Genomic DNA, 17,034 nt, shown 5'->3' with positions numbered 1-17,034 from the left:
TAGGTGAAAGTTTTCCTAAGAACAGATCTGTGGAATAGATGTCGCAGTCAAGGGCTCGTCCGGGATTTGAACCTGGGACCTCTCGCACCCAAAGCGAGAATCATACCCCTAGACCAACGAGCCATATAAAGACGAGCGAATTGCAGAGTTTGTGATCTAATACCCCATTTGTAGAAAGAATTTACTCACCTTTAGATCTGCCAATTTGTGTATTGGCAACCTCACTACATTGAAAGTGAAAGTTGTTCTTCCTCTAGACCTCTTGCCTGGCAGCTCCAACCTCAGCATCCTTCCTTCTGGTGCTCAAACCCACAATTCCTCATAAAGCTTGGTATAGTAAGGCTGTTTTCATACTTGTCGACTTTCGTAGGTGAAAGTCTTCCTAAAAAAGGTCTGTGGAATAGATGTCGCAGTCAAGGGCTCGTCCGGGATTTGAACCCGGGACATCTCGCACCCAAAGCGAGAATCATACCCCTAGACCAACGAGCCTCGCGTCCAGTGGGCTTGTAATGAGTTCAGCCCTACTATCCAAATGAAGAACAAGAACTTCAGTCATTCTCAAACTGAGAAATTCATGTTGTGTAAATTTCCGACAAAAACATTAATGTGAGGACATACTCCATTGACAGAGAAAGGTTGTGGTTTCCAGATCAGCAAAACACGAGTGAGTGGAATCTTGTCTCGTTCTAGTAACAACTTTCACAGCAACACTTGCATCTGGTCTTGTGGTTACACGTGGAAAGCGTTACATCTTCTCTTCTCATAGACATTGAATTTAGCATTCAGGGCTCGTCCGGAGACTTCTCACACCCTAAGTGAGAATCATTCCCCTAGACCAAGGCTAGTGAAGGCAAAATATGAATTTACAGAATTTACTCACCTTTAGATTGGCCAATTTGTGTTTTGGCAACCTCACTACATTGAAAGTGTTACCATCTCTTTTCTTGTATGCATCTCAATGAACTTGAGGAGAGCATTTGAACTCTCTTTTGAGAGAGTATATCCAAAAATCTCCTCTTTGGTCTTCCTCTAGACCTCTTGCCTGGCAGCTCCAACCTCAGCATCCTTTTACCGACATATTGACAGTCTCTCCTCTTAACATGTCCAAACCACCTCAATCTGGCCTCTCTGACTTTATCTCCAAAACATCTAACATGAGCTGTCCCTCTGATGTACTCATGCCTGATCCCATCCATCCTCGTCACTCCCAATGAGAACCTCAACATCTTAAGCTATGCTACCTCCAGCTCTGCCTCCTGTCTTTTCTACAGTGCCACTGTCTCTAAGCCGAAAAACATCGCTGGTCTCACCACTGTCTTGAACACCTTTGCTTTCATTCTCGCTGATACTCTTTTATCGCAAAATATACATGACACATTTCTCCACCCGTTCCAACCTGCTTGCACTCGCCTCTTCACGTCACGTCTACTGTCAGTCCTACGTTCTTAGCTTTCCTCTTCTCTCTCTGTCTACAAACAAATCTTCCTCCTCTCCTTCTTCGACCAACAGTAGGCTTGCATTCTGAGACTGAAGTGGCCTATTGGGATGATATGGTACCATGAGGTCTTTTAGATATGATGGAGCTTGACCCTTTAGAGCTTTATATGTAAGAAGCAGGGTTTTGCATTCTGTTCTAGATTTGTTGAGAAGCCAATGGCAAGAAGCTAGTGAAGGCAAAATATGATACAGTCAGCACTTTTGCTGCAAATAGTTTGCTTCATTGAAAGTGACACCTTCTCGCTAAATGTTTGCACCTCAGTGTATTCTACAATGGCATTTTAGTATACTGCATTGACCTTTAAAAGTCATAGGTATCAGATCGGCAACACATCCATGCTTTGAATGGAAAACATGCAATTACTCTGTCAAATTTCGTGGTGCTCAAACCCACAATTCCTCATAAAGCTTGGTATAGTAAGGCTGTTTTTATACTTGTCGACTTTCGTAGGTGAAAGTCTTCCTAAAAAGGGTCTGTGGAATAGATGTCGCAGTCAAGGGCTCGTCCGGGATTTGATCCCTGGACCTCTCGCACCCAAAGCGAGAATCATACCCCTAGACCAACGAGCCTCGTGTCCGGTGGTTTTGTATTGAGTTCAGCCGTACTATCCAAATGAAGAACAAGAACTTCAGTCATTCTCAAACTGAGAAATTCATGTTGTGTAAATTTCCGACAAAAACATTAATGTGAGGACATACTCCATTGACAGAGAAAGGTTGTGGTTTCCAGATCAGCAAAACACGAGTGAGTGGAATCTTGTCTCGTCTAGTAACAACTTTCACAGAAAAACTTGCATCTGGTCTTGTGGTTACACGTGGAAAGCGTTACATCCTCTCTTCTCATAGACATTGAATTTAGCATTCAGGGCTCGTCCGGAGACCTCTCACACCCTAAGCGAGAATCATTCCCCTAGACCAAGGCTAGTGAAGACATTTGATACAGTCAGCTCTTGACTTTTGAAAGTCGGGTTTTCCAAATCGGCAAAACATCAATACTTGGCATCTTGTGTCGTGTACTAACTAAAGTTTCCTGTGTTTGCACAAGGAAAAAATGCAATTACTCTGTCAAAGTTTGTGGTGCTCAAACCCACAATTCCTCATAAAGCTTGCTATGGTAAGGCTGTTTTCATACTTGTCGACTTTCATAGGTGAAAGTTTTCATGAGAATAGATCTGTGGAATAGATGTCGCAGTCAAGGGCTCGTCCGGGATTTGAACCCGGGACCTCTCGCACCCTAAGCAAGAATCATACCCCTAGACCAACGAGCCACATAAAGACAAGCGAATTGCAGAGTTTGTAAACTAATATCCCATTTGTAGACAGAATTTACTCACCTTTAGATTGGCCAATTTGTGTATTGGCAACCTCACTACATTGAAAGTGTTACCATCTCTTTTCTTGTATGCATCTCAATGAACTTGAGGAGAGCATTTGAACTCTCTTTGAGAGAGTATATCCAAAAATCTCCTCTTAGTTCTTCCTCTAGACCTCTTGCCTCGCAGCTCCAACCTCAGCATCCTTCTACCGACATATTGACAGTCTCTCCTCTGAACATGTCCAAACCATCTCAATCTGGCCTCTCTGACTTTATCTCCAAAACATCTAACATGAGCTGTCCCTCTGATGTACTCATGCCTGATCCTATCCATCCTCGTCACTCCCAATAAGAACCTCAACATCTTAAGCTATGCTACCTCCAGCTCTGCCTCCTGTCTTTTCTACAGTGCCACTGTCTCTAAGCCGAAAAACATCGCTGGTCTCACCACCGTCTTGAACACCTTTGCTTTCATTCTCGCTGATACTCTTTTATCGCAAAACACACCTGACCCTTTTCTCCACCCGTTCCAACCTGCTTGCACTCGCCTCTTCACATCACGTCTACTGTCAGTCCTACGTTCTTAGCTTTCCTCTTCTCTCTCTGTCTACAAACAAACCTTCCTCCTCTCCTTCTTCGACCAACAGTAGGCTTGCATTCTGAGACTGAAGTGGCCTATTGGGATGATATGGTACCATGAGGTCTTTTAGATATGATGGAGCTTGACCCTTTAGAGCTTTATATGTAAGAAGTAGGGTTTTACATTCTGTTCGAGATTTGTTGAGAAAACAATGGAAAGAAGCTAGTGAAGGCAAAATATGATACAGTCCGCACTTTTGCTGCAAATAGTTTCCTTCATTGAAAGTGACACCTTATCGCTAAATGTTTGCACCTCATTGTAATTCACAATGGCATTTTAGTATACTGCATTGACCTTTAAAAGTCATAGGTATCAGATCGGCAACACATCCATGCTTGGAATGGAAAAAATGCAATTACTCTGTCAAATTTTGTGGTGCTCAAACCCACAATTCCTCATAAAGCTTGGTATGGTAAGGCTGTTTTCATACTTGTCGACTTTCATAGGTGAAAGTTTTCCTAAGAATAGATCTGTGGAAAAGATGTCGCAGTCAAGGGCTCGTCCGGGATTTGAACCCGGGACCTCTCGCACCCAAAGCGAGAATCATACCCCTAGACCAACGAGCCTCGTGTCCGGTGGCTTTGTATTGAGTTCAGCCGTACTATCCAAATGAAGAACAAGAACTTCAGTCATTCTCAAACTGAGAAATTCATGTTGTGTAAATTTCCGACAAAAACATTAATGTGAGGACATACTCCATTGACAGAGAAAGGTTGTGGTTTCCAGATGAGCAAAACACGAGTGAGTGGAATCTTGTCTCGTCTAGTAACAACTTTCACAGCAAAACTTGCATCTGGTCTTGTGGTTACACGTGGAAAGCGTTACATCCTCTCTTCTCATAGACATTGAATTTAGCATTCAGGGCTCGTCCGGAGACCTCTCACACCCTAAGCGAGAATCATTCCCCTAGACCAAGGCTAGTGAAGGCAAAATATGAATTTACAGAATTTACTCACCTTTAGATTGGCCAATTTGTGTTTTGGCAACCTCACTACATTGAAAGTGTTACCATCTCTTTTCTTGTATGCATCTCAATGAACTTGAGGAGAGCATTTGAACTCTCTTTTGAGGGAGTATATCCAAAAATCTCCTCTTTGGTCTTCCTCTAGACCTCTTGCCTGGCAGCTCCAACCTCAGCATCCTTCTACCGACATATTGACAGTCTCTCCTCTGAACATGTCCAAACCACCTCAATCTGGCCTCTCTGACTTTATCTCCAAAACATCTAACATGAGCTGTCCCTCTGATGTACTCATGCCTGATCCCATCCATCCTCGTCACTCCCAATGAGAACCTCAACATCTTGACATATTGACAGTCTCTCCTCTGAACATGTCCAAACCATCTCAATCTGGCCTCTCTGACTTTATCTCCAAAACATCTAACATGAGCTGTCCCTCTGATGTACTCATGCCTGATCCTATCCATCCTCGTCACTCCCAATAAGAACCTCAACATCTTAAGCTATGCTACCTCCAGCTCTGCCTCCTGTCTTTTCTACAGTGCCACTGTCTCTAAGCCGAAAAACATCGCTGGTCTCACCACCGTCTTGAACACCTTTGCTTTCATTCTCGCTGATACTCTTTTATCGCAAAACACACCTGACCCTTTTCTCCACCCGTTCCAACCTGCTTGCACTCGCCTCTTCACATCACGTCTACTGTCAGTCCTACGTTCTTAGCTTTCCTCTTCTCTCTCTGTCTACAAACAAACCTTCCTCCTCTCCTTCTTCGACCAACAGTAGGCTTGCATTCTGAGACTGAAGTGGCCTATTGGGATGATATGGTACCATGAGGTCTTTTAGATATGATGGAGCTTGACCCTTTAGAGCTTTATATGTAAGAAGTAGGGTTTTACATTCTGTTCGAGATTTGTTGAGAAAACAATGGAAAGAAGCTAGTGAAGGCAAAATATGATACAGTCCGCACTTTTGCTGCAAATAGTTTCCTTCATTGAAAGTGACACCTTATCGCTAAATGTTTGCACCTCATTGTAATTCACAATGGCATTTTAGTATACTGCATTGACCTTTAAAAGTCATAGGTATCAGATCGGCAACACATCCATGCTTGGAATGGAAAAAATGCAATTACTCTGTCAAATTTTGTGGTGCTCAAACCCACAATTCCTCATAAAGCTTGGTATGGTAAGGCTGTTTTCATACTTGTCGACTTTCATAGGTGAAAGTTTTCCTAAGAATAGATCTGTGGAAAAGATGTCGCAGTCAAGGGCTCGTCCGGGATTTGAACCCGGGACCTCTCGCACCCAAAGCGAGAATCATACCCCTAGACCAACGAGCCTCGTGTCCGGTGGCTTTGTATTGAGTTCAGCCGTACTATCCAAATGAAGAACAAGAACTTCAGTCATTCTCAAACTGAGAAATTCATGTTGTGTAAATTTCCGACAAAAACATTAATGTGAGGACATACTCCATTGACAGAGAAAGGTTGTGGTTTCCAGATGAGCAAAACACGAGTGAGTGGAATCTTGTCTCGTCTAGTAACAACTTTCACAGCAAAACTTGCATCTGGTCTTGTGGTTACACGTGGAAAGCGTTACATCCTCTCTTCTCATAGACATTGAATTTAGCATTCAGGGCTCGTCCGGAGACCTCTCACACCCTAAGCGAGAATCATTCCCCTAGACCAAGGCTAGTGAAGGCAAAATATGATACAGTCAGCTCTTGACTTTTGAAAGTCGGGTTTTCCAAATCGGCAAAACATCAATACTTGGCATCTTGTGTCGTGTACTAACTAAAGTTTCCTGTGTTTGCACAAGGAAAAAAATGCAATTACTCTGTCAAAATTTTTGGTGCTCAAACCCACAATTCCTCATAAAGCTTGGTATGGAAAGCCTGTTTTCATACTTGTCAACTTTCATAGGAGAAAGTTTTCCTGAAAAGGGTCAGTGGAATAGATGTCGCAGTCAAGGGCTCACCAGTCAAGGGTCACCTTTAGATTGGCCAATTTGTGTATTGGCAACCTCACTACATTGAAAGTGTTACCATCTCTTTTCTCGTATGCATCTCAATGAACTTGAGGAGAGCATTTGAACTCTCTTTTGAGAGAGTATGTCCAAAAAGCTCCTCTTTAGTCTTCTTCTAGACCTCTTGCCTGGCAGCTCCAACCTCAGCATCCTTCTACCGACATATTGACAGTCTCTCCTCTGAACATGTCCAAACCACCTCAATCTGGCCTCTCTGACTTTATCTCCAAAACATCTAACATGAGCTGTCCCTCTGATGTACTCATGCCTGATCCTATCCATCCTCGTCACTCCCAATGAGAACCTCAACATCTTAAGCTATGCTACCTCCAGCTCTGCCTCCTGTCTTTTCTACAGTGCCACTGTCTCTAAGCCGAAAAACATCGCTGGTCTCACCACCGTCTTGAACACCTTTGCTTTCATTCTCGCTGATACTCTTTTATCGCAAAACACACCTGACACTTTTCTCCACCCGTTCCAACCTGCTTGCACTCGCCTCTTCACGTCACGTCTACTGTCAGTCCTACGTTCTTAGCTTTCCTCTTCTCTCTCTGTCTACAAACAAACCTTCCTCCTCTCCTTCTTCGACCAACAGTAGGCTTGCATTCTGAGACTGAAGTGGCCTATTGGGATGATATGGTACCATGAGGTCTTTTAGATATGATGGAGCTTGACCCTTTAGAGCTTTAAATGTAAGAAGCAGGGTTTTACATTCTGTTCTAGATTTGTTGAGAAGCCAATGGAAAGAAGCTAGTGAAGGCAAAATATGATACAGTCCGCACTTTTGCTGCAAATAGTTTGCTTCATTGAAAGTGACACCTTCTCGCTAAATGTTTGCACCTCAGTATATTCTACAATGGCTTTTTAGTATACTGCATTGACCTTTAAAAGTCATAGGTATCAGATCGGCAACACATCCATGCTTGGAATGGAAAAAAGGCAGTTACTCTGTCAAATTTTGTGGTGCTCAAACCCACAATTCCTCATAAAGCTTGCTATGGTAAGGCTGTTTTCATACTTGTCGACTTTCATAGGTGAAAGTTTTCCTGAGAACAGATCTGTGGAATAGATGTCGCAGTCAAGGGCTCGTCCGGGATTTGAACCCGGGACCTCTCGCACCCAAAGTGAGAATCATACCCCTAGACCAACGAGCCATATAAAGACAAGCGAATTGCATAGTTTGTGAACTAATACCCCATTTGTAGACAGAATTTACTCACCTTTAGATTGGCCAATTTGTGTATTGGCAACCTCACTACATTGAAAGTGTTACCATCTCTTTTCTTGTATGCATCTCAATGAACTTGAGGAGAGCATTTGAACTCTCTTTTGAGAGAGTATTTCTAAAAATCTCCTCTTTGGTCTTCCTCTAGACCTCTTGCCTGGCAGCTCCAACCTCAGCATCCTTCTACCGACATATTGACAGTCTCTCCTCTTAACATGTCCAAACCACCTCAATCTGGCCTCTCTGACTTTATCTCCAAAACATCTAACATGAGCTGTCTCTCTGATGTACTCATGCCTGATCCTATCCATCCTCGTCACTCCCAATGAGAACCTCAACATCTTAAGCTCTGCTACCTCCAGCTCTGCTTCCTGTCTTTTCTACAGTGCCACTGTCTCTAAGCCGAAAAACATCGCTGGTCTCACCACCGTCTTGAACACCTTTGCTTTCATTCTCGCTGATACTCTTTTATGGCAAAACACACCTGACACTTGTCTCCACCCGTTCCAACCTGCTTGCACTCGCCTCTTCACGTCACGTCTACTGTCAGTCTTACGTTCTTAGCTTTCCTCTTCTCTCTCTGTCTACAAACAAACCTTCCTCCTCTCTTTCTTCGACCAACAGTAGGCTTGCATTCTGAGACTGAAGTGGCCTATTGGGATGATATGGTACCATGAGGTCTTTTAGATATGATGGAGCTTGACCCTTTAGAGCTTTATATGTAAGAAGCAGGGTTTTACATTCTGTTCTAGATTTGTTGAGAAGCCAATGGAAAGAAGGTAGTGAAGGCAAAATATGATACAGTCAGCACTTTTGCTGCAAATAGTTTGCTTCATTGAAAGTGACACCTTCTCGCTAAATGTTTGCACCTCAGTGTATTCTACAATGGCATTTTAGTATACTGCATTGACCTTTAAAAGTCATAGGTATCAGATCGGCAACACATCCATGCTTGGAATGGAAAAAATGCAATTACTCTGTCAAATGTTGTGGTGGTCAAACCCACAATTCCTCATAAAGCTTGGTATAGTAAGGCTGTTTTTATACTTGTCGACTTTCGTAGGTGAAAGTCTTCCTAAAAAAGGTCTGTGGAATAGATGTCGCAGTCAAGGGCTCGTCCGGGATTTGAACCCGGGACCTATCGCACCCAAAGCGAGAATCATACCCCTAGACCAACGAGCCTCGCGTCCAGTGGGCTTGTAATGAGTTCAGCCCTACTATCCAAATGAAGAACAAGAACTTCAGTCATTCTCAAACTGAGAAATTCATGTTGTGTAAATTTCCGACAAAAACATTAATGTGAGGACATACTCCATTGACAGAGAAAGGTTGTGGTTTCCAGATCAGCAAAACACGAGTGAGTGGAATCTTGTCTCGTTCTAGTAACAACTTTCACAGCAACACTTGCATCTGGTCTTGTGGTTACACGTGGAAAGCGTTACAACTTCTCTTCTCATAGACATTGAATTTAGCATTCAGGGCTCGTCCGGAGACTTCTCACACCCTAAGCGAGAATCATTCCCCTAGACCAAGGCTAGTGAAGGCAAAATATGATACAGTCAGCTCTTGACTTTTGAAAGTCGGGTTTTCCAAATCGGCAAAACATCAGTACTTGGCATCTTGTGTCGTGTACTAACTAAAGTTTCCTGTGTTTGCACAAGGAAAAAATGCAATTACTCTGTCAAAGTTTGTGGTGCTCAAACCCACAATTCCTCATAAAGCTTGCTATGGTAAGGCTGTTTTCATACCTATCGACTTTCATAGGTGAAAGTTTTCCTGAGAATAGATCTGTGGAATAGATGTCGCAGTCAAGGGCTCGTCCGGGATTTGAACCCGGGACCTCTCGCACCCTAAGCGAGAATCATACCCCTAGACCAACGAGCCATTTAAAGACAAGTGAATTGCAGAGTTTGTAAACTAATATCCCATTTGTAGACAGAATTTACTCACCTTTAGATTGGCCAATTTGTGTATTGGCAACCTCACTACATTGAAAGTGTTACCATGTCTTTTCTTGTATGCATCTCAATGAACTTGAGGAGAGCATTTGAACTCTCTTTTGAGAGAGTATATCTAAAAATCTCCTCTTTGGTCTTCCTCTAGACCTCTTGCCTGGCAGCTCCAACCTCAGCATCCTTCTACCGACATATTAACAGTCTCTCCTCTTAACATGTCCAAACCACCTCAATCTGGCCTCTCTGACTTTATCTCCAAAACATCTAACATGAGCTGTCCCTCTGATGTACTCATGCCTGATCCTATCCGTCCTCGTCACTCCCAATGAGAACCTCAACATCTTAAGCTATGCTACCTCCAGCTCTGCCTCCTGTCTTTTCAACAGTGCCACTGTCTCTAAGCCGAAAAACATCGCTGGTCTCACCACTGTCTTGAACACCTTTGCTTTCATTCTCGCTGATACTCTTTTTTCGCAAAACACACCTGACACTTTTCTCCACCCGTTCCAACCTGCTTGCACTCGCCTCTTCACGTCACGTCTACTGTCAGTCCTACGTTCTTAGCTTTCCTCTTCTCTCTCTGTCTACAAACAAACCTTCCTCCTCTCCTTCTTCGACCAACAGTAGGCTTGCATTCTGAGACTGAAGTGGCCTATTGGGATGATATGGTACCATGAGGTCTTTTAGATATGATGGAGCTTGACCCTTTAGAGCTTTATATGTAAGAAGCAGGGTTTTACATTCTGTTCTAGATTTGTTGAGAAGCCAATGGAAAGAAGCTAGTGAAGGCAAAATATGATACAGTCCGCACTTTTGCTGCAAATAGTTTGCTTCATTGAAAGTGACACCTTCTCGCTAAATGTTTGCACCTCAGTGTTTCTACAATGGCATTTTAGTATACTGCATTGACCTTACTTAGTCAAATTTTGTCGTGCTCAAACCCACAATTCCTCATAAAGTTTGCTATGGTAAGGCTGTTTTCATACTTGTCGACTTTCATAGGTGAAAGTTTTCCTGAGAACAGATCTGTGGAATAGATGTCGCAGTCAAGGGCTCGTCCGGGATTTGAACCCGGGACCTCTCGCACCCTAAGCGAGAATCATACCCCTAGACCAACGAGCCACATAAAGACAAGCGAATTGCAGAGTTTGTAAACTAATATCCCATTTGTAGACAGAATTTACTCACCTTTAGATTGGCCAATTTGTGTATTGGCAACCTCACTACATTGAAAGTGTTACCATCTCTTTTCTTGTATGCATCTCAATGAACTTGAGGAGAGCATTTGAACTCTCTTTTGAGAGAGTATGTCCAAAAAGCTCCTCTTTTGTCTTCCTCTAGACCTCTTGCCTGGCAGCTCCAACCTCAGCATCCTTCTACCGACATATTGACAGTCTCTCCTCTGAACATGTCCAAACCACCTCAATCTGGCCTCTCTGACTTTATCTCCAAAACATCTAACATGAGCTGTCCCTCTGATGTACTCATGCCTGATCCTATCCATCCTCGTCACTCCCAATGAGAACCTCAACATCTTAAGCTATGCTACCTCCAGCTCTGCCTCCTGTCTTTTCTACAGTGCCACTGTCTCTAAGCCGAAAAACATCGCTGGTCTCACCACCGTCTTGAACACCTTTGCTTTCATTCTCGCTGATACTCTTTTATGGCAAAACACACCTGACACTTGTCTCCACCCGTTCCAACCTGCTTGCACTCGCCTCTTCACGTCACGTCTACTGTCAGTCCTACGTTCTTAGCTTTCCTCTTCTCTCTCTGTCTACAAACAAACCTTCCTCCTCTCATTCTTCGACCAACAGTAGGCTTGCATTCTGAGACTGAAGTGGCCTATTGGGATGATATGGTACCATGAGGTCTTTTAGATATGATGGAGCTTGACCCTTTAGAGCTTTATATGTAAGAAGCAGGGTTTTACATTCTGTTCTAGATTTGTTGAGAAGCCAATGGAAAGAAGCTAGTGAAGGCAATATATGATACAGTCCGCACTTTTGCTGCAAATAGTTTGCTTCATTGAAAGTGACACCTTCTCGCTAAATGTTTGCACCTCAGTGTATTCTACAATGGCATTTTAGTATACTGCATTGACCTTACTTACTTACTCTGTCAAATTTTGTGGTGCTCTAACCCACAATTCCTCATAAAGCTTGCTATGGTAAGGCTGTTTTCATACTTGTCGACTTTCATAGGTGAAAGTATTCCTGAGAACAGATCTGTGGAATAGATGTCGCAGTCAAGGGCTCGTCCGGGATTTGAACCCGGGACCTCTCGCACCCTAAGCGAGAATCATACCCGTAGACCAACGAGCCACATAAAGACAAGCGAATTGCAGAGTTTGTAAACTAATATCCCATTTGTAGACAGAATTTACTCACCTTTAGATTGGCCAATTTGTGTATTGGCAACCTCACTACATTGAAAGTGTTACCATCTCTTTTCTTGTATGCATCTCAATGAACTTGAGGAGAGCATTTGAACTCTCTTTTGAGAGAGTATGTCCAAAAAGCTCCTCTTTGGTCTTCCTCTAGACCTCTTGCCTGGCAGCTCCAACCTCAGCATCCTTCTACCGACATATTGACAGTCTCTCCTCTGAACATGTCCAAACCACCTCAATCTGGCCTCTCTGACTTTATCTCCAAAACATCTAACATGAGCTGTCCCTCTGATGTACTCATGCCTGATCCTATCCATCCTCGTCACTCCCAATGAGAACCTCAACATCTTAAGCTATGCTACCTCCAGCTCTGCCTCCTGTCTTTTCTACAGTGCCACTGTCTCTAAGCCGAAAAACATCGCTGGTCTCACCACTGTCTTGAACACCTTTGCTTTCATTCTCGCTGATACTCTTTTATCGCAAAATATACCTGACACTTTTCTCCACCCGTTCCAACCTGCTTGCACTCGCCTCTTCACGTCACGTCTACTGTCAGTCCTACGTTCTTAGCTTTCCTCTTCTCTCTCTGTCTACAAACAAACCTTCCTCCTCTCCTTCTTCGACCAACAGTAGGCTTGCATTCTGAGACTGCAGTGGCCTATTGGGATGATATGGTACCATGAGGTCTTTTAGATATGATGGAGCTTGACCCTTTAGAGCTTTATATGTAAGAAGCAGGGTTTTACATTCTGTTCTAGATTTGTTGAGAAGCCAATGGAAAGAAGCTAGTGAAGGCAAAATATGATACAGTCCGCACTTTTGCTGCAAATAGTTTGCTTCATTGAAAGTGACACCTTCTCGCTAAATGTTTGCACCTCAGTGTTTCTACAATGGCATTTTAGTATACTGCATTGACCTTACTTAGTCAAATTTTGTGGTGCTCAAACCCACAATTCCTCATAAAGCTTGCTATGGTAAGGCTGTTTTCATACTTGTCGACTTTCATAGGTGAAAGTTTTCCTGAGAACAGATCTGTGGAATAGATGTCGCAGTCAAGGGCTCGTCCGGGATTTGAACCCGGGACCTCTCGCACCCTAAGCGAGAATCATACCCCTAGACCAACGAGCCACATAAAGACAAGCGAATTGCAGAGTTTGTAAACTAATATCCCATTTGTAGACAGAATTTACTCACCTTTAGATTGGCCAATTTGTGTATTGGCAACCTCACTACATTGAAAGTGTTACCATCTCTTTTCTTGTATGCATCTCAATGAACTTGACGAGAGCATTTGAACTCTCTTTTGAGAGAGTATATCCAAAAATCTCCTCTTTGTTCTTCCTCTAGACCTCTTGCCTCGCAGCTCCAACCTCAGCATCCTTCTACCGACATATTGACAGTCTCTCCTCTGAACATGTCCAAACCACCTCAATCTGGCCTCTCTGACTTTATCTCCAAAACATCTAACATGAGCTGTCCCTCTGATGTACTCATGCCTGATCCTATCCATCCTCGTCACTCCCAATGAGAACCTCAACATCTTAAGCTCTGCTACCTCCAGCTCTGCCTCCTGTCTTTTCTACAGTGCCACTGTCTATAAGCCGAAAAACATCGCTGGTCTCACCACCTTCTTGAACACCTTTTCTTTCATTCTCGCTGATACTCTTTTATCGCAAAACACACCTGACACTTTTCTCCACCCGTTCCAACCTGCTTGAACTCGCCTCTTCACGTCACGTCTACTGTCAGTCCTACGTTCTTAGCTTTCCTCTTCTCTCTCTGTCTACAAACAAACCTTCCTCTTCTCCTTCTTCGACCAACAGTAGGCTTGCATTCTGAGACTGAAGTGGCCTATTGGGATGATATCATAGAATCATATCATTAAAAACATTAATGTGAGGACATACTCCATTGACAGAGAAAGGTTGTGGTTTCCAGATCAGCAAAACACGAGTGAGTGGAATCTTGTCTCGTCTAGTAACAACTTTCACAGCAAAACTTGGATCTGGTCTTGTGGTTACACGTGGAAAGCGTTACATCCTCTCTTCTCATAGACATTGAATTTAGCATTCAGGGCTCGTCCGGAGACCTCTCACACCCTAAGCGAGAATCATTCCCCTAGACCAAGGCTAGTGAAGGCAAACTATGATACAGTCAGCTCTTGACTTTTGAAAGTCGGGTTTCCCAAATCGGCAAATATCAATACTTGGCATCTTGTGTCGTGTACTAACTAAAGTTTCCTGTGTTTGCACAAGGAAAAAATGCAATTACTCTGTCAAAGTTTTTGGTGCTCAAACCCACAATTCCTCATAAAGCTTGGTATGGTAAGGCTGTTTTCATACTTATCAACTTTCATAGGAGAATGTTTTCCTGAAAAGGATCAGTGGAATAGATGTCGCAGTCAAGGGCTCGTTCTGGATTTGAACCCGGGACCTCTCGCACCCTAAGCGAGAATCATACCCCTAGACCAACGAGCCATATAAAGACAAACGAATTGCAGAGTTTGTAAACTAATATCCCATTTGTAGACAGAATTTACTCACCTTTAGATTGGCCAATTTGTGTATTGGCAACCTCACTACATTGAAAGTGTTACCATCTCTTTTCTTGTATGCATCTCAATGAACTTGAGGAGAGCATTTGAACTCTCTTTTGAGAGAGTATATCCAAAAATCTCCTCTTTGTTCTTCCTCTAGACCTCTTGCCTCGCAGCTCCAACCTCAGCATCCTTCTACCGACATATTGACAGTCTCTCCTCTTAACATGTCCAAACCACCTCAATCTGGCCTCTCTGACTTTATCTCCAAAACATCTAACATGAGCTGTCCCTCTGATGTACTCATGCCTGATCCTATCCATCCTCGTCACTCCCAATGAGAACCTCAACATCTTAAGCTCTGCTACCTCCAGCTCTGCCTCCTGTCTTTTCTACAGTGCCACTGTCTCTAAGCCGAAAAACATCGCTGGTCTCACCACCGTCTTGAACACCTTTGCTTTCATTCTCGCTGATACTCTTTTATCGCAAAACACACCTGACACTTTTCTCCACCCGTTCCAACCTGCTTGCACTCGCCTCTTCACGTCACGTCTACTGTCAGTCGTACGTTCTTAGCTTTCCTCTTCTCTCTCTGCCTACAAACAAACCTTCCTCTTCTCCTTCTTCGACCAACAGTAGGCTTGCATTCTGAGACTGAAGTGGCCTATTGGGATGATATGGTACCATGAGGTCTTTTAGATATGATGGAGCTTGACCCTTTAGAGCTTTATATGTAAGAAGCAGGGTTTTACATTCTGTTCTAGATTTGTTGAGAAGCCAATGCAAAGAAGCTAGTGAAGGCAAAATATGATACAGTCCGCACTTTTGCTGCAAATAGTTTGCTTCATTGAAAGTGACACCTTCTCGCTAAATGTTTGCACCTCAGTGTATTCTATAATGGCATTTTAGTATACTGCATTGACCTTTAAAAGTCATAGGTATCAGATCGGCAACACATCCATGCTTGGAATGGAAAACATGCAATTACTCTGTCAAATTTCGTGGTGCTCAAACCCACAATTCCTCATAAAGCTTGGTATAGTAAAGCTGTTTTTATACTTGTCGACTTTCGTAGGTGAAAGTCTTCCTAAAAAAGGTCTGTGGAATAGATGTCGCAGTCAAGGGCTCGTCCGGGATATGAACCCGGGACCTCTAGCACCCAAAGCGAGAATCATACCCCTAGACCAACGAGCCTCGCGTCCAGTGGGCTTGTAATGAGTTCAGCCCTACTATCCAAATGAAGAACAAGAACTTCAGTCATTCTCAAACTGAGAAATTCACGTTTTGTAAATTTCCGACAAAAACATTAATGTGAGGACATACTCCATTGACAGAGAAAGGTTGTGGTTTCCAGATCAGCAAAACACGAGTGAGTGGAATCTTGTCTCGTTCTAGTAACAACTTTCACAGCAACACTTGCATCTGGTCTTGTGGTTACACGTGGAAAGCGTTACATCTTCTCTTCTCATAGACATTGAATTTAGCATTCAGGGCTCGTCCGGAGACTTCTCACACCCTAAGCGAGAATCATTCCCCTAGACCAAGGCTAGTGAAGGCAAAATATGAATTTACAGAATTTACTCACCTTTAGATTGGCCAATTTGTGTTTTGGCAACCTCACTACATTGAAAGTGTTACCATCTCTTTTCTTGTATGCATCTCAATGAACATGAGGAGAGTATTTGAACTCTCTTTTGAGAGAGTATATCCAAAAATCTCCTCTTTGGTCTTCCTCTAGACCTCTTGCCTGGCAGCTCCAACCTCAGCATCCTTCTACCGACATATTGACAGTCTCTCCTCTGAACATGTCCAAACCACCTCAATCTGGCCTCTCTGACTTTATCTCCAAAACATCTAACATGAGCTGTCCCTCTGATGTACTCATGCCTGATCCTATCCATCCTCGTCACTCCCAATGAGAACCTCAACATCTTAAGCTCTGCTACCTCCAGCTCTGCCTCCTGTCTTTTCAACAGTGTTACTGTCTCTAAGCCGAAAAACATCGCTGGTCTCACCACCGTCTTGAACACCTTTGCTTTCATTCTCGCTGATACTCTTTTATCGCAAAACACACCTGACACTTTTCTCCACCCGTTCCAACCTGCTTGCACTCGCCTCTTCACGTCACGTCTACATTCAGTCCTACGTTCTTAGCTTTCCTTTTCTCTTTCTGCCTACAAACAAACCTTCCTCCTCTCCTTCTTCGACCAACAGTAGGCTTGCATTCTGAGACTGAAGTGGCCTACTGGGATGATATGGTACCATGAGGTCTTTTAGATATGATGGAGCTTGACCCTTTAGAGCTTTATATGTAAGAAGCAGGGTTTTACATTCTGTTCTAGATTTGTTGAGAAGCCAATGGAAAGAAGCTAGTGAAGGCAAAATATGATACAGTCAGCACTTTTGCTGAAAATAGTTTGCTTCATTGAAAGTGACACCTTCTCGCTAAATGTTTGCACCTCAGTGTATTCTACAATGGCATTTTAGTATAC

At 43.3% G+C, this 17,034-nt stretch overlaps 12 non-coding genes across 12 annotated transcripts; all 12 read right to left on the bottom strand.

The window, feature by feature from the left end:
- Positions 1 to 51: 51 nt before the first annotated feature.
- Positions 52 to 123, bottom strand: trnap-ugg (transfer RNA proline (anticodon UGG)). Its single transcript has one exon. It is a non-coding gene; the product is annotated as a tRNA-Pro (tRNA).
- A 294-nt stretch (positions 124 to 417) lies between these two features.
- On the bottom strand, positions 418 to 489 carry trnap-ugg (transfer RNA proline (anticodon UGG)). The gene has a single exon. It is a non-coding gene; the product is annotated as a tRNA-Pro (tRNA).
- A 1,506-nt stretch (positions 490 to 1,995) lies between these two features.
- Positions 1,996 to 2,067, bottom strand: trnap-ugg (transfer RNA proline (anticodon UGG)). Its single transcript has one exon. It is a non-coding gene; the product is annotated as a tRNA-Pro (tRNA).
- Positions 2,068 to 2,693: 626 nt separating this feature from the next.
- Positions 2,694 to 2,765, bottom strand: trnap-agg (transfer RNA proline (anticodon AGG)). Its single transcript has one exon. It is a non-coding gene; the product is annotated as a tRNA-Pro (tRNA).
- A 1,181-nt stretch (positions 2,766 to 3,946) lies between these two features.
- On the bottom strand, positions 3,947 to 4,018 carry trnap-ugg (transfer RNA proline (anticodon UGG)). Its single transcript has one exon. It is a non-coding gene; the product is annotated as a tRNA-Pro (tRNA).
- Positions 4,019 to 5,680: 1,662 nt separating this feature from the next.
- trnap-ugg (transfer RNA proline (anticodon UGG)) lies at positions 5,681 to 5,752 on the bottom strand. The gene has a single exon. It is a non-coding gene; the product is annotated as a tRNA-Pro (tRNA).
- A 1,767-nt stretch (positions 5,753 to 7,519) lies between these two features.
- On the bottom strand, positions 7,520 to 7,591 carry trnap-ugg (transfer RNA proline (anticodon UGG)). The gene has a single exon. It is a non-coding gene; the product is annotated as a tRNA-Pro (tRNA).
- Positions 7,592 to 8,772: 1,181 nt separating this feature from the next.
- On the bottom strand, positions 8,773 to 8,844 carry trnap-ugg (transfer RNA proline (anticodon UGG)). Its single transcript has one exon. It is a non-coding gene; the product is annotated as a tRNA-Pro (tRNA).
- Positions 8,845 to 9,474: 630 nt separating this feature from the next.
- trnap-agg (transfer RNA proline (anticodon AGG)) lies at positions 9,475 to 9,546 on the bottom strand. The gene has a single exon. It is a non-coding gene; the product is annotated as a tRNA-Pro (tRNA).
- Positions 9,547 to 10,667: 1,121 nt separating this feature from the next.
- trnap-agg (transfer RNA proline (anticodon AGG)) lies at positions 10,668 to 10,739 on the bottom strand. Its single transcript has one exon. It is a non-coding gene; the product is annotated as a tRNA-Pro (tRNA).
- Positions 10,740 to 11,869: 1,130 nt separating this feature from the next.
- Positions 11,870 to 11,941, bottom strand: trnap-agg (transfer RNA proline (anticodon AGG)). Its single transcript has one exon. It is a non-coding gene; the product is annotated as a tRNA-Pro (tRNA).
- A 1,121-nt stretch (positions 11,942 to 13,062) lies between these two features.
- trnap-agg (transfer RNA proline (anticodon AGG)) lies at positions 13,063 to 13,134 on the bottom strand. Its single transcript has one exon. It is a non-coding gene; the product is annotated as a tRNA-Pro (tRNA).
- Between the last annotated feature and the right edge of the window lie 3,900 nt (positions 13,135 to 17,034).

Source organism: Channa argus, chromosome 4 (genome assembly GCF_033026475.1).
Source record: "Channa argus isolate prfri chromosome 4, Channa argus male v1.0, whole genome shotgun sequence".
Lineage (NCBI taxonomy): Eukaryota > Metazoa > Chordata > Actinopteri > Anabantiformes > Channidae > Channa > Channa argus.
This window is presented reverse-complemented; position numbering and strand designations above follow the sequence as displayed.